Source organism: Triticum urartu, chromosome 4, assembly GCF_003073215.2.
Source record: "Triticum urartu cultivar G1812 chromosome 4, Tu2.1, whole genome shotgun sequence".
In the NCBI taxonomy this organism is placed as follows: Eukaryota; Viridiplantae; Streptophyta; class Magnoliopsida; order Poales; family Poaceae; genus Triticum; species Triticum urartu.
The window spans coordinates 199,283,064-199,299,286 of NC_053025.1; the positions used below are offsets into that span (position 1 = coordinate 199,283,064).

At 45.4% G+C, this 16,223-nt stretch overlaps 1 pseudogene; it reads right to left on the reverse strand.

Annotated features, from left to right (window-relative positions):
* Window positions 1-228: 228 nt before the first annotated feature.
* LOC125554686 lies at window positions 229-1,398 on the reverse strand (annotated as a pseudogene).
* Between the last annotated feature and the right edge of the window lie 14,825 nt (window positions 1,399-16,223).

Consider the following 16,223-nt stretch of genomic DNA (forward strand, 5'->3'; position numbering starts at 1 on the left):
TGCATCAAGGGCAACAAACAATCATGGCATTGCTAGTAATACCTTACCTCGAAATCTGATTCGGTTATCAACACACCAACACGCTCGCCAGCATATAACTACAGCAATGCAGACTGGGCACACACCCTGATGGTCGTTATGCGGGTAGCTCGTAGCGTTAGCGTCAACAGTCGTCCTTAGCTGCAGCGACGACAACGGCGGCGACGGGGAGCATCGACGGAAAGGGTGCTAGTACTCCTGGTCATCCTCAATGGCATGTGATGATGCTTTGTTTTCTTCTTGGGTTGGCTTAGAATTTGTTATGAAGATAAATGATACATACTTGGCACCAATGCAGTCCATGGTACATATAAATGGCTAATCATTTTCACCTAGCCCAACAATAATTTGTTGGCAGAAGTAATGGTCCAAACATAAATATCATGGAATAACTCTGTTAGTTGTCCCCGTAGTTCAGCAAACATAAGGGGTGGTAATAGGGCATGATGACAGGAAAAAATAGTTATACTATATCTACACATTTCAGCCAATCAAAAATATGATTTATGAATCAGGTTGCCACAATATCATGAAATAACTCTGTTAGTTGTCCCATAGTTCAGCAAATACAAGGGGTGGTAATAAGACAGAAGGACAAGAAAAAAAGTTATACTATGTCTAAACAAACATCCTACACATTTCATATAATCAAAAATATGATTTATTATGAATCAGACTGCAACAAGATGAATTGCATAATTACATCAACATAACGCAAAATATTAACCTATGTACCAGAGGGTAACATATCGAATTGTAGCACCAGCTATATCATCAATCATCAATTATTTATCCAAAATTATGTGGAGATTAACCCAATTGAAGGCACACAAACGCTACTCGCATAATCAACCAGTTGCCACAATGATATTCAGTAAGTCTAAATTTACATCCCATGTTGAGCGCTAGTTCATGTTTTCTACTCTTAACATGACAACAATTTTCTCACCTTTTCTCGTGGAGGAGGGCGGAGACAAGGCTGGCCAAGGTCTCAGGCTTCCTATCCCTCTCCTCTAGAAGCTGGTACAGTTTATGCTTGAACATCAGCCGCTGGTACCTACAAACACGTAACGCAGCACATACACATCGAACCCAAACCCTAAACCGACGAAATCTACCAAATCAGGGGTGATCAGCCAAGCGACCAGTAACTGCCAATCGAGGATTTGAGACCAACAGCGCCTGGGCATCCGTTGCAAGGCCGAAGAGGCTGATGTACAGCTTGCCATGGATCTTGGACACCCTCTGGAAGTCATTGGTGATGGTCTGCAGCTGCATGCCCAGGAATCGGTCCATGGCGATCGCAAAGCAGTTCTTCCCCACCATCAGCACCACGGTGCTCCTGTTGTACTCGAAGATCTGCAGAAGGGGGCAGATGCTGCGCGAATCAGACAGGGGAAGCGGGTAAAGGAGCTAGGTGCTTGCTTGTATCTGCATTGGTAACTTGCTGAAGAGGAGGGGTTGATGCAACCCAACAAATGTAAGTATTTTCATCAGTTATGAAACCAAGGTTATCAATCCAATAGGAGAACCAAGCAACACTATATAAACATCACCTGCACACAAACAACAAAAACTTGCAACCCAACGGGTAACAGGGGTTGTCAATCCTTCCTCGATGTTGAGATAGATTAAATTGTATGAGATTAAATAAATAGATCTAACTGAAACACAAAATAAAATAAATAAATAAAAAGTACAACAAGGTATTTTTAGATTTAGTATCATAGGAATTAAACTCGGGGGCCATAGATTTCACTAGAGGCTTCTCTCAAGAAAATATCATACCGTGGGTAAACAAATTACTGTTGGGCAATTGACACAAAAGCAAATAATTATGACGATATCCAATGCAATGATCATGTATATAGGCATCATGTCCAAGATTGGTAGACAGACTCCTTCCTGCATCTACTACTATTACTCCACACATCGATCGCTATCCAGCATGCATCTAGTGTAATAAGTTCATGGAAAAATAGAGTAATGCAATAAGAATGATGACATGATGTAGACAAGATTTATTCATTTAGGAACAAACGCCATGTTGTCATCCTTAATGGCAACGATACATGCGTGTCATGTCTCTTTCTGTCACTGAGATTGAGCACCACAAGATCAAACCCAACATAAAGCACCTCTTCCCATGGCAAGAAAAATCAATCTAGTTGGCCAAACCAAACTGAAGTTTCAGAGAAGAAATATGAGGCTATAAATATCATTAATAAAAGAGTTCAACAAAGACTCAAATAATATTCATGGATAGATCTGATCATAAACTCACAATTCATCGGATCCCACAAACACATCGCAAAAGGTCATTACATCAAATAGATCTCCAAGAACATCGAGGAGGACAATGTATTAAATATCAAAAAGAGAGAATAAGCCATCTAGCTACTACCTACGGGCCCGTAGGTCTATGGTAAACTACTAATGCATCATCGGAGGGGCAACAAGGATGACGAAGAAACCCTCCGTGATCATTGCCCCCTCCCGCAGAGTGCCGGAAAAGCCCTCGAGATTGGATCTCGTGGTTTTGGAACTTGCGACGGCTGGAAAAGTGTTCCGTCGACTCCCCTAGGGTTTTTGGGATTTTAGAGTATTTATAGAGGTGGAGGCCGATGGAGAAGCTTCCCGTGGGCTCCACTACCCACTAGGGCGCACTTGGGCCCCCTGGCACGCCCTGGTGCCTAGTGGCCCCCACGGGCCTCCTCCCGTGTACTCCTTTGGCTCTTTGGGTGTCTTCTGTCCAGAAAAAATCTTGAAAAAGTTTTGTGGCATTTGGTCTTCGTTTGGTATTGATATTCTGCAAAGTAAAAAACAAGCAGAAAACAGTAGCTAGCACTGGTCACTATGTCAATAGGTTAGTCCCAAAAAATGATATAAAGTTGCTAGTAAATGAGTATAAAACATCCAAGATAGATACTTTAATAGCATTGGAACAATAAAAAATTATAGATACGTTGGAGACGTATCAGCATCCCCAAGCTTAATTCCTGCTTGTCCTCAAGTAGGTAAATGATAAAAATAGAACTTTTGATGTGGAATGCTACCCATCATATTCATCACATATTCTTTTATTTTGTAGCATGGACATTTGGACTTTAGATGATTCAAAGCAATAGTCCCTAATTTGACATGAAGAGCTCAATACTCAAGCATATCAACAAGCAACCATGTCTTTCAAAATATCAACACTAAAGAAAGCTATCCCTAGCCCATTATGCTCAATCATTGATCCCTTCATGAAACACAGTCAAATATTAGCTACATCCAATGCACAAGTATGGCAATAGTGTTCCCTAGTTGGTGCTTTATAAGAGAAGATGGAGACTCAAATAAAAACAAAAATTGCATAAAAGTAAATAGATAGGCCCTTCACAGAGGGAAGTAGAGATTTGTAGAGGTGCTAGAGCTCAAAGCTTAAATTGAGAGATAAAATTGTTTTGAGAGGCATGCTTTTCCTGTCCATGAAAACGGCCGTGAATTCCCAATATCTTCCATTCTAGGTAAATCATAGGTGGTTCCGAAACATAAAATAAAGTTTATTCCTTTTTCCACCATTCTTTCACAATCCATGGCTAGCCATATCCACGGCTGCCTTCCATACCAACACTTTCCAAGGAATTTATTATTCGACAACATAAAGTAAAAAACATCATTTCGGGACTGGGCATTCCCTATTACCGGCCACACTCTCGTGCAATGACTAGTGAATAAACACTCATCTTGAGAATAACATACCTAGAATGGAAAATATGGGCCACCCCTTGCCGCTTCTTGAGTGGTACGGGCACACAAAAAGGAAATTCACTTTGAAAATTAGAGCTGGCACATACCAATTTACTTGGAACGACATGGAAATACTGCATATAGGTAGGTATGATGGACTCATTTGGCACATCTTGGTTTAGGATTTTGGATGCACAAGCAATATTCCTGCTTAGTACGAGGAAAGACAAGCAAATAGATTGAGAAGCAACCAACCAAGAAACGGAAACAATCATAAACGAGCATTAAACATGACTAACACCAAATAATGCACCACAAGTAGGATGTAACTTCATTGCATAACTATTGACTTTCGTGCTTGCATAGGGAATCACAAACCTTAACACCAATATTCTTACTAAAGCATAATTACCCACCAACATGACTCACATATTACTATTTCCATATCGCAAAACTATTACAAGGAATCAAGTTTTAATATCCAATGATCTTCATGATAGTTTTTATTTTCCACTTGAATATCTATCACTTTGGGACTAAGTTCATATATTACCATTGCTTATAAAAAGCTCTCAAACAAATTTAAGTGAAGAATGAGAGCATAAATATTTCTTCAAAATTTTCATCTCTCAAAATAATATAAGTGAAGCATGAGAGGATATTTCTTTAAAAAATTTCTTATTCTCAAAATAATCTAAGTGAAGCATGAGAGCATATTTCATCAAAATTCTACTAATTGTCAAAATACTCTAAGTGAAGAATGAGAGAATATTTCTTCAAAATTAAAACACCACCATGCTCAACAAGATATAAGTGAAGTACTAGAGAAATTCCATAGCTCATAAAATTTAAGTGAAGCATATAGAGAAATTCTAACTAATCACAACATCATTATGGCTCTCTCAAATAGGTCTGTCCAGCAAGGATGATTGTGACAAACTAAAAAGCAAAAAAAGCAAAGACTCATGTAATACAAGACGCTCCAAGCAAAACTCATGATATGTGATGAATAAAAATATAGCTCCAAGTAAAATTACCGATGGTCGTTAGAAGAAAGAGGGGATGCCTTCCGGGGCATCCCCAAACTTAGTTGCTTGGTTCTCCTTGAATATTACCTTGGGGTGCCATGGGCATCCCCAAGCTTAGGCTCTTTTCACTCCTTATTCCTTCATCCATCGTGACCTCACCCAAAACTGGAAAACTTTAATCATACAAAACTTAACAAAACCTTCGTGAGATCCGTTGGTATAATAAAGCAAATCACCACTTCAAGTACTATTGCAAACCCATTCTTATTTTATTATTGAATTATACCTACTGTATTCTAACTTTACCATGGCTTATACCCCCTGATACAATCCATAGGTACTTGATATATGTTGATGATGTCTCCCCGGCAATGGCGCCAGAAATTCTTCCCGATTTCTTGTATCGGCGTTGGTAATTCCCTGAAGAGGAGGGATGATGCAACACAACAATGGTAAATATTTCCCTTAGTTATGAAACCAAGGATATCAATCTAGTAGGAGAACCAAGAAACACTATATGAACAACACCTGCACACACAAACAACAAAAACTTGCAACCCAACATGTAAGAGGGGTTTTCAATCCCTCCTTGGTATTGAGATAGATTAAATTGTATGCGATTGGATAAATAGATCTAACTAAATCACAAAGTAGAATAAATAAATAAAAATGCAGAAAGGTATTCTTATATTCAATATGATAGGAAATAGACCCGGTGGTCGTAGATTTCACTAGAGGCTTCTCTCAAGAAAATAACATACGGTGGGTAAACAAATTATTGTTGGGCAATTGATAAAAAAGATAATATTATTATGACGATATCCAAGGTAATGGTCATATATATAGGCATCACATCCAAGATTAGTAGACCGACTCTTGCCTGCATCTACTACTATTACTCCACACATTGACCACTATCCAGCATGCATCTAGTGTATTAAGTTGATGGAAAAACAGAGTAATGCAATAAGAATGATGACATGATGTAGATAAGATATATTCATGTAGGAATGAACCCCATCTTGTTATCCTTAATAGCAAGGATACATGTGTGTCATGTCTCTTTCTGTCATTAAGATTGAGCACCGCAGGATCGAACCCATCACAAAGCACCTCTTACGATGGCCAGAAAAATCAATCCTGTTGGCCAAACCAAACCAAAGTTTTGGAGACGAAATACGAGGCTATAAAGATCATGCATAAAATAGTTTAGCAAAGACTCAAATAATATTCATGGATAGATCTGATCATAAACTCACTATTGATCGGATCCCAACAAACACACCGCTAAAAGTCATAACATCAAATAGATCTCCAAGAACACCGAGGAGAACATTGCATTGAAGATGAAAAAGAGAGAATAAGCCATCTAGCTACTATCTACGGACCAGTAGGTCTATGATAAACTACTCACGCATCATTGGAGGGGCAACAATGATGATGAAGAACCCCTCTGTGATCATTGCCCCTCCGGAAGAGTGCTGGAAAAGGCCTTTAGATTGGACCTCATGGTTCTGGAACTTACGGCAACTGGAAAAGTGTTTCGTCGACGCCCCTAGGTTTTTTTTTGGGATTTTAGAGTATTTATAGAGGTGGAGGCCGATGGAGAAGCTTCCCATCGGCTCCACTACCCACTAGGGCGTGCCTGGGCCTCCTGGCGCGCCCTGGTGCCTAGTGGGCCCCACGGGCCTCTTCCTATGTGCTCCTTTGGCTCCCTGGGTGTCTTCTATTGAGAAAAAAATCTCCAAAAAGTTTCGTGGCATTTGGACTTCGTTTGGTATTGATATTCCACAATGTAAAAAACAAGTAGAAAATAACAACTGGCACTTGGCACTATGTCAATAGGTTAGTCCCAAAAATGATATAAAGTTGCTAGTAAATGAGTATAAAACATCCAAGATTGATAATTTAATAGCATGGAACATTAAAAAATTATAGATACGTTGCAGACGTATCAAGATGGTGATACAAGTGTATTATGGAGAGTATATATAGGTTTTCGTAATCTGAAAATAAAAAAACAGCATGGTAGCAAGTGATAAAACGGAGCACAAATGGTGTTGCAATGCTTAGAAAGAAGGTCTAGGGTTCATACTTTCACTAGTGCAATCTCTCAACAATGCTTTCATAATTGAATCATATAACAATCCCTCAACGCGCGACAAAGAATTACTCCAAAGTTCTTATCAAGCAGAGAACATAAGACAACATTTTTTGTAGGGTACGAAACCACCTCAAAGTTATCCTTTCCGATCAATCTATTGAGATATTTCTATAAGTGTCAAAAACAGCCCTAGAGTTCATACTAAAATAACACCATATGATACACATCAACCAACTGTAATGTCACCTAGATACTCCAATGTCACCACAAGTATCTGTGAGTTGATTATTTGATATGCATCAAACAATTTCAGATTCATAATATTCAATCCAACACAAAGAACTTCAAGGAGTGCCCCAAGGTTTCAACCGAAGAAAGAAGGACAAAAACGTGCATCAACCTCCATGCCTAGATTACCCCAATGTCACCACAGGAATCCACAAGTTGATTGCCTAAACAAATATCAGGTGAATCAATAAACACCCCATTGTCACCATGGGTATCCACATGCAAGACATACATCAAGTGTTCTCAAATCCAAAAAGTATTCAATTTGATCATAGATAAACCTCAAAGGTAAAAACTCAATTCATCACAACTAGATAGCAGAAACACAATATGATCCAACTATATTAACAAAGCTCGAGGTACATCCAGATCATGCCAAATAAAGAACACGAGAGAGAGAGAGAGATCACACATAGCTACTGGTACATATCCTCAGCCCCGAGGGAGAACTACTCCCTCCTCGTCATGGTAACCGCCGGGATGATGAATATGGCTTCCGGTGATGATTTTCCCCTCTGGCGGGGTGCCGAAATAGGGCTCCAGATGGGATCTCTTTGGTATAGAGGCTTGTGGCGGCGGAGTCAAACTTTTAGGATTATTTTTGGGGGTTTCTCAATTTATATGGATTTTCAACGTTGGAATCATGCGAAAAAGGGGTTACGATGGCCCCACAAGCCACATGGGCACCATCAGCCCCTGAGCACGCCCTAGTGGCTTGTGGCCACCTTGTTGCTCTTCTGGTCCTCCCACAAAGCTTCCGGGGTCTCTTTTGTTCCAAAAAATCGTCAAAAAGTTTTAGCTCATTCCGAGAACTTTTATGTCTGCACAAAAAAACACCGCGGTAGTTCTTCTGAAAACAACATCAGTGCGGGTTAGTTCCATTCAAATCATACCAAAACCGTATAAAATTGTTGTAAACATGGCGTGAATACTTCATAAATTATAGATACGTTGGATACGTATCACACGCCGAGCCTTGATTCTAGCATTGACCTTGCCCCCTCATTGGACCTTGACCTCATATCGAGTCCAAACTCAGACCCATCGTGAAGCTTGGGTCTGTTCCCTATTGTCAGTGAGGAATCAACCCCGAACAACCAGAACAGCGAGGTCCCGATAAGTGACTCACAGATCACCCTTCAGATCAGCCCAGCCTAGAGTCAGGCTATGGCCACTGAGCATCTGCATCACTTTAATGAGATGTTGAATCTTATTGAGAGATTAGCGAGCACGAAAAACCAAACCTTGGTCTATGAGAAAATCTGATGTAAAGACGATGACAAGGAAATTTACATCCCACCCACCACTTACCTAGTTGCCACAGTCGATGACTTAACCGACGTGCTTGACTATGCGTCCGAGGAAGCCACCGACAAGGATGAACATGTCGGTGGCACACTTGGAGAAGCCTTGCCCACAATTCATACAGGCAAATGGACCACAATGTCCACTTATAACATTTATATGGTCGATACTCAAGAATCCCTCGAGGCATTGACGCCAATGGCCTAAAGGCACCGACGCGCCCCTAGTGGACACAACATTGGTGCTATTGATAATTGCAAAATTTCCGATAATGGTAACCACGTAGAGGACATTCAAGCCTCCATAGGACAACAGAATAGCCCCATAGGAACACCCGAGGAGGATGACCTCAAAGATCCTGACGATGGGGTGGATGAGGGAGTCCTGGATTAGGGGGTCCTCGGGCGTCCGGACTATGGTACGTGGGTCGGACTAATGGACTGTGAAGATGCAAGACCAAAGACTCTCACCCATGTCCGGATGTGACTCTCCTTGGCATGGAGAGCAAGCTAGGCGTCCAAATATGAAGATTTCTTTCTCTGTAACCGACTTTGTATAACCTAGTCCCCCTCGGTGTCTATATAAACCGGAAGGCTGGAGGAGGACAAGAATAATCAGATAGGCTAAACTTCTAGGGTTTTAGCCATTACGATCTCGTGGTAGATCAACTCTTCTAACCCCCACACTCATCAATATTAACCTAGCAGGACATAGGGTTTTACCTCCATCGAGAGGGCACGAACCTGGGTAAACATTATCTTCCCTGTCTCCTGTTACCATCAACCTCAGACACATAGTTCGGGACCCCCTACCCGAGATCCACGGGTTTTGACACCGACATTGCTTCTTTCATTGAGAGGTCCGCTGTGCCGTCGCCAAGAGGTTCGATGGACCCGCCAATCATCCACAACAACATTGTCTAGGAAGAAACCTTCCTCCCTGGACAGATCTTCGTGTTCGGCAGCTTCGCACTGCGTGCCAACTCGCTTGGCCATCTAGAGCAGATCGATAGCTACACCCCTGGCCATCAGGTCAGATTTGGAAGATTGAACTACGTCGTGGACATCCATGGATACATCATCTTCGACGGGTTCGAGACCGCGGCAGTAGCCACTCCCTGTCACCACGATGAACATGGCCTACATCTGTCATTGAACTACACCTTGGAGATAGAACCTGCAACTGCTTCGGCTCTAGATCCAGAGCAGGTCACACCATCCGAGGACGGGAGGCTCAACCCCGCCACGGAGGCTGCAAACTCAGCGGCGTTGGAGCTGCGCACAGACCCAACCTCAAGTAAGATCTGTGTTGCCAGTACCTTGGACACGCTTCTGGCTACAGGTTGCGAAGCATGTGCGTCGGAGCACGACGATCTTGACTGGGCGTCGATCGTCGAATTCAGCTCCGTGGACATTTTCCTGCACTCGCCTTTAGGCAATGTTCTAAATTCATTAAAAACACTCTCCTTAGCAGGGGACTCAGGACCGAATTATATCCGGTTCGAACTGGAGGCTAATGGCGAATTTCACTTCCCACCCCCCGCCCACTTAATAGTCATTGTGAAAGACTTAACTGACATGCTCGATTACGGCTCCGATGACATCGACGGTCTGGACGATGATGCCGGAGAAGAAGAGGCCCAAAACCCGCCGTTTACTGGATGCTGGACGGCCACTTCCTCGTATGACATATACATGGTGGATGCACAAAAAGAGAATAGCGGAGATGACAAGGAAGATCCAGTTGAGGATAAACCTCCCGAGATACAACCAAAGCACCGGCGTCAGCGGTGCCGCTCTAAGCCACGCCGCAGCAAAGACATCAACACCGGCACAGGAGAAGATAACACTCCGGACGGTGCCGAAGACAATGAAGACCTCGTTGAGGCAACTTTCAAACAAGATGAACAGGAGGACGGGCAAGTTAGCCCTGGTGAACAGGCCACGCACGAAGACTCGAAGGACAGTAATTATCTTCCGCTCTTCGAGGATGAGGCGAGCCTCGGCACCGAGGACTTTATCGTGCCTGAGGAACCTCTCGAACAGGATTGCTTCAAGCGCCAGTTAATAGCCCCTGCAAGGAGCCTGAAAAAGAAACATCAGCAGCTTCAAGATGATCAAGATCTGCTCAATGATAGATGGACTGATGTCCTGGCAGCCGAGGAATACGGCCTCAAGCACCCAGCCAAAAGTAACCCAAAGCGTAAATTGCTACCTTAGTTCGATGACGAGGCGCTGGAGCCCGTACCATCATCGCGCAATGCGGCTGACTGACCAGCATGGGGTCGGGATAAAGAGGCAACTCAGGCCGAACACCAGCCTGCCCTACCTCATCGTAAAGGAAAAACAACTCAGGGACACACATATGACCTACAGCAGGACCTGGATAGTAGAGCATGTCAGAATAGGTCTATCTATGGATCACGGGGACGTGCCCTGACACGTGACAACGGCTATCTAGTCGGACGCAGTAGTCATACTCACGCCCGGGCCGAAAATCGCAGACGGACTCCATCTGAGCTACGCCGCGACGTGGCACAATATAGAGGCGCCGCTCACCCACTTTGCTTCATCGACGAAGTAATGGAGCACGAATTCCGAGAAGGGTTTAAACCCGTAAACATCGAATCATACAATGGGACAACAGACCCCGCTGTATGGATCGAGGATTTTCTTCTTCACATTCATATGGCCCCCGGCAAGGATCTCCACACCATCAAATACCTCCCACTAAAACTCAAAGGACCAGCCCGACACTGGTTGAATAGTCTGCCTGAAAACTCCATCAGCAGCTGGGAGGACATGGAAGAGGCCTTTCTTGACAACTTTCAAGGTACATACGTTCGACCTCCGGATGCCGATGACCTAAGTCACATAATTCAACAGCCCGGAGAGTCAGCCGGGAAACTCTGGACTAGGTTCTTAACTAAAAAGAACTAGATTGTCAACTGCCTGGATGCCGAAGCCTTGGTGGCCTTTAAACACAGCGTCCGTGATGAATGGCTCACCCGACACCTCGGCCAAGAGAAGCCAAAGACCATGGCAGCCCTTACGGCACTTATGACCCGCTTGTGCGCGGGCGAAGATAGCTGGCTAGCCCATAGCAATAACAGTGCAAGTGAAACTGGCACTGCGGAAGCCAAAAATAGCAACGGCAAGCCCCAACGCAACAGACACAAGCGTCGAAACAACAATGATAATACTGATGATACGGCGGTCAACGCCGGATTCAGTGGCTCCACCTCCGGCCAGTGGAAGAAGCCGTTCAAAAAGAACAACTCGGGCCCATCCAGCCTGGACCGCATACTCAACCGCCCATGCCAGCTACACGGCACTCCTGACAAACCAGCCAATCACACCGATAGAGACTATTGGGTTTTTAAACAGGTCGGCAAGTTAAATGCCAAAAACAAGGAGAAGGGGTCACAAAGCGAGGAAGATGACGAGGAGCCCCGGCCACCGAACACAGGGGGACAGAAGAAGTTTCCCCCCAAGTTAAAACGGTAAACATGATATACGCTACCCACATCCCCAAGAGGGAATGCAAGCGCGCGCTCCGGGACGTCTATGTGATGGAGCCTGTCGCCCCATAGTTCAACCCGTGGTCTTCCTACCCGATCACTTTTGATCGCAGGAACCATCGGACTAGTACCCATCATGGCTGGTCAGCCACGCTGGTCCTCGACCCAATCATTGATGGATTTCACCTCACGAGAGTCCTCATGGACGGTGGTAGCAGCCTGAATCTGCTCTATCAGGATACATCGCGCAAAATGGGCATTAATCCATCAAGAATTAAGCCCCCAAAGACTACCTTTAAAGGAGTCATACGAGGTGTAGAGGCCCGCTGTACGGGCTCAATCATAGTAGAGGTTGTCTTCGGATCTCCGGACAACTTCCGAAGCGAAGAGCTAATCTTCGATATCGTCCCCTTTCGCAGCGGCTATCATGCACTACTCGGACGAACCGCATTTGCACACTTCAACGCAGTGCCACGCTACGCTTATCTTAAGCTCAAGATGCCCGTTCCACGCGGCATCATAACAGTCAATGGAAACATGGAACACTCCCTCCATACCAAGGAGCACACTGTCAAATGAATCCGGACTGCTCTGCAGCAGGACAACCCAGCTCGTCAAGAGCTCGACTAGCAATCCGGCATCCGTCCCAGTCCCAACCAAGAAGCGGCATCCGTACCGCGCGTACATAACTAAACACTCAAAATACCAGGGCATAGACAGAGGCATTTCTATGTTGTGATCCATACTATAGCTTGACCTCTCCTGGACACACATACTTTCAATTCTTCCTTTTTATCCTTTTTAGGTCTTTTTTCCGCAGGTCCTCTGAGGACCTGATCATCGGTCCTCTCAGCAGGATGGATGCACCAAGATGGCAAGAAGGATTTGCGTACAAGGGAATTCTTAGATGGTCTCTTTAACGATCACTCTACCTGCTTTCAGGACCCAGACATAGCTTTCCCTTGGTTGTGGCATGTTAAATAGCCTGGGTGCTTATCGCACCACTTGTACAAATACGCTTTTCCGTATTAATCAAACTATAATGGAAACACTTTGCGGCCCAACTTCTGTGGCACTAGCTTACTCCCCCTTTTCCTTTTTTCTTTGATGGTTTTTCTCAAAGTTGTGACCGTACACTTTGGTACGCTTTAATCTGCTAGGGGCTTCATCGCGACCCACAATACTACAACAAAGTCCGAAAACTTTCTACAACATAGTTCGACACCCCGAATTTAGCATTATAATCATTGGCTCCGAATCATGTCTTTGGTCAATAGTTGGGTTGCCTAGCTCCTGTGCTTACTACCTTATGTTTCGCTATATCGGCTAGGGTAGTAAAGGGAGAACTACTGCGATTGTGTACTGGCTTATCCGGATGAGCACCTCAGTAGAGAAAGCCGAAAACTGTCTGTCATGATGTGGCTAGAGCCGGTCAGCACTTCAGAGGTTTCAAATCTTTAGCGATTTTTTCCGCATTATGCGATGAATCAGCTTTTTACCCGATCAGGTGTTTATAGTACCCTGGTTCGGATACTAGGGGCCGCACCTAAATTTTCATTATAGAACTCCTATGGCTAAGTGAGGGTGATAAAGCCATATAGTCCGATTGCCTGGTTTGTTGCGCTGAACACCTCCTTCAAGGAACAAAAAAATTGGATCAAGAGTGTTTAGATTCCAACCCGAACACCCCCGTACTACCTACGTGGGGGCTGAAGCCAAGGACTGGCCAACTCTCAAAATTTCATAAACACGGCCGGACACGAGGTAAAATATTAAACAAACATTATATTACATAGCCGAACTTGTTAAAGGTCACGACAATATTCACTCGAAGATTACATGCTTCGTACACTGCTCCGCCACAATGCGGGATCCCTCAAGGACTTCGGTAAAATATCGCTCGGGTGTGCAGTAGTCCTTGCCCACGGGCGGTCCTTCGGCCGCGACCGTGGCAGCATTCATCTTCGCCCACTACATCTTGACACGGCCGAAGGCCATCCGCGGACCTTCGAGACAAACCGACCGCTTGATGGCATCAAGTCGAGGGCAGGCGTCAACTAGCGGCTTCACGAGATCGAAGTAGCTGCTGGGGATAAGTTCGGCTGGCCACAGCCGGACTATCAAGTCCTTCATGGCCAGTTCGGCCACCCTATGCAGTTCGACCAGATGTTTTAGCTGGTCGCTCAAGGGCACCGGATGTTCTGGTACAAGGTATTGTGACCAGAACAGCTTCTCCGTCGAGCTCCCCTCTCCAGCTCGGTAGAATTCAGCAGCGTCAGAAATGCTGCGCGGCAGATCTGCAAACGCCCCTAGAGAACTCCAAATCCGGGTCAGTAAGAGATACCTCTTCTTCACGTACTTGCTTTGCATAATAAAAGCCTTACCCATTGTGATCTTTTTGGCCTCCTGGATTTCCTAGAGGGCGCCTTGAGCTTCGGTCCGGGCCTCTTGTGCGCTCTGGCGGGCCTTCTCAAGTTCGGATTCTTGGTCCGCATGTTGACGCTCCAAGGACTCATATTTCTTCGAAGCATCCTGGAGCTCCTGCTGGACCTCCCTAACCCTGGCCTCATGCTTTTTCCGGACGGCTCGTTCCTTCGCCGCCCTCTCCTCGGCCTCGGCCAGCGCTTTCTTGAGGGTTTCAACCTTAGTTGCCGCTCCTACAAATATCATGGCACTACAATCAACATACATCGTTTATTCTTTCCGAATATACATCAAGTCTCCAAATACCTTGCTTGTCATCCAGCTGCCTTTTCACAAGGTAGAGCTCTTCTTCGGCCCGCTCCAGACTCTGCTTTAGTCCGGAGACTTCAGCGGCATGAGAGGTGGCGGCCAGCAGCGACGCCTGTGTTCATAAGACATATTTAGTTAGTTTCCTGCAAAAATTACTTGATCCTCTGTCCGGCTTTTCTTTCTGAACACCGGACATTGTCTCAGGGGCTACACTGTCTATACTATGATCTTTCGTTTTGCATCTCTTACCTCAAAGCCGGTCAGCAGGCTGGTGCAGGCTTCGGTCAGTCCGCTCTTGACGGACTGAACCCTCTCAACCACCATACCCATAAGGGTACGGTGTTCCTCCACAATGGAAGCGCCTTGCAGTGCTTCCAGAAGATTATCCGGTGCCTCTGGCTAGACAGAGGTCACCGACGCAATAGGCACACCTCCTTCCCTTAGAGGAGGCTTCTTGCCGGATTCCGGAACCGTATAGGTCTCCGAAACCACATTCGGCCGGGGTTCGAACTGGACATGGCCCCCATCGCCAGTCTCCATGGCGGTTTTCTCTCCCAGGTGTCTGGCGGCCGAAGGGTCATCCTCTGGCGCCACCCGGACAGCCTCTTGAACCTTTCCCAGGCCCTGGAAGGTCCTTTGGGATAGCACCTCATCGTCGCCCTTGGCTATGGGAGATTGAGCGGTTGGCGGTGACTCGCTGGCCATCGCCTTTGAATCCAGCGAACCTCCTGATGAGGATCGCATGGAGCTGTCATGGGCGGGACTACAAGCACATGATTTAACGCATTAAAACTACAAACTGAAGAGGACGAATATAATATGTCAGAGTCTTTTGAGTACTCATGATGCAGCCGGGGGCTTGTTTCGGCGGCGTGGCTCGGGGCTGCTGTCGATGTCCCATTTGGAGTTATCCGCGAGGGAACTCTTCCCCCTCTTGGATGCTTCTTCTTCCAGATTCGTGGAGGTCGGCCTTTTCTTCTTTCCCCCTTCAGGGGGAGAACGTATTTCCTCCTCGTCCCCATCGCCGTCTTCGGCGGCGGAGGAGGGTGTCTCGTTGTCTTCGAACGTCCAGCCCGAAGCTCCTTTGCGACGGAGGCCACTCCGGCCCCCTTGGCCGTCTTCTGGGTCGTCTTCTCCGGTGCCTGGTAAGGCGTCGGAACCAGCATCTTCCTCTGAAGAGGGATGGCCGGTTCCTTGGGCAGCAGAGCCGAATACTTAATCCGCTCCGCTTTCTCTATCCATACCTGAAAATATAACTGGTGGAGTTTAGGTATCTTCCTTGGATAAGCAAGCAGAGGATGCACCTAGAAACACAAAAGACTTATCGCACTGGCAGGATGCGCCAGATCATGCCCGCGGTCCTCGTCTGTCTCCGGCGGTGTCTCATTGCCCTTAAAGAGCAACTTCCAGATATCTTCATGCGTGGTTCCAAAGAGCCTCCCCAAGGTCCGGTGCTTCTCCAGATCGAATT